The sequence below is a fragment of the Myotis davidii genome, unplaced genomic scaffold, assembly GCF_000327345.1.
Source record: "Myotis davidii unplaced genomic scaffold, ASM32734v1 scaffold944, whole genome shotgun sequence".
NCBI lineage: Eukaryota > Metazoa > Chordata > Mammalia > Chiroptera > Vespertilionidae > Myotis > Myotis davidii.
Genome location: NW_006296283.1, coordinates 41,722 through 42,865, shown reverse-complemented (window position 1 = coordinate 42,865; position 1,144 = coordinate 41,722).

The window sequence follows — 1,144 nt, the reverse complement described above, 5'->3', positions numbered from 1 at the left end:
AAGCAAAGTCCCAGCCTTGCTAGTGTTAACTCTTCACACCCCAGAAAAGATGGTCATGAATAAAATCCATTTCTATAGGTTGTGATACTGCTACTTCCCTAAATACCCGTTATCCCAAAGATGCCAATAGCACACACCCAGCACCGGCTTCTCTCCCTGGTGGGAGGGACAGAAAAACAGTATGAAAACCCTGTTCACATTTTTTCTAAAGTTGGAACAACTTGTCTCAATCTGGAGATGTAGCATTTTGTGATTGTCCGTTGTTTACTTTTTTTAAAAAAATATATATTTTATTCATTTTTTACAGAGAGGAAGGGAGAGAGATAGAGAGTTAGAAACATCGAAGAGAGAGAAACATCAATCAGCTGCCTCCTGCACATCTCCTACTGGGGATGTGCCCGCAACCCAGGTACATGCCCTTGACCGGAATTGAACCTGGGACCCCTCAGTCCGCAGGCTGACGCTCTATCCACTGAGCCAAATCGGTTTCGGCCCGTTGTTTACTTTTTTATGTTAAAACTTCAGTTACTGTTTAAGGCCAAAAAGTTCAAATAACGTAAGTAATCAATGCCTGGTGTTGTAGCCATCAAGAACCCTTGATTTCGCTGGTTACAGAACCCAAACTGGAGTTTTCAACAATTTGGCATAACAACAAAACTTAGTAATTAGGTGACACCTTCTCTTTAGTGCTTTGAGAGCTTGTGTAGACATTTAATGATAACGCTGTTGGGGGTTTTTTTTGCAAATAAAGAAAACAAGGCATAGGATAAAGAAGTATCTTTCTCAAGGTCCTGGCAACAGTGGAGATGGAGTGTAGCTCTCCTGTGACCTGCAGAGCACCTCTGAATGCCCTCATTCAGGATTGCCATTGAACTTGATGCTCCAAAAAAACTCAGGTGCAATTGGAAAGGTAATCGGACATTGGCAGAAGTTGGATCACTTATGCTACTGAGTGATTAGTAATTAATATAACTGCATTAAAAGAGGAGAATAGGCATTTTAAATAGCGTGATTATGTGTCACCCAGGCATGTTAGTGATGGTGAAAGTGCTGTGGGAAAATGGAAAACACAATCTTTGGGATCCATTACAAAATGGGATCTTAGTTCTCTATTTTCCTGTTTTTATACTTCTAACTTTAAAAA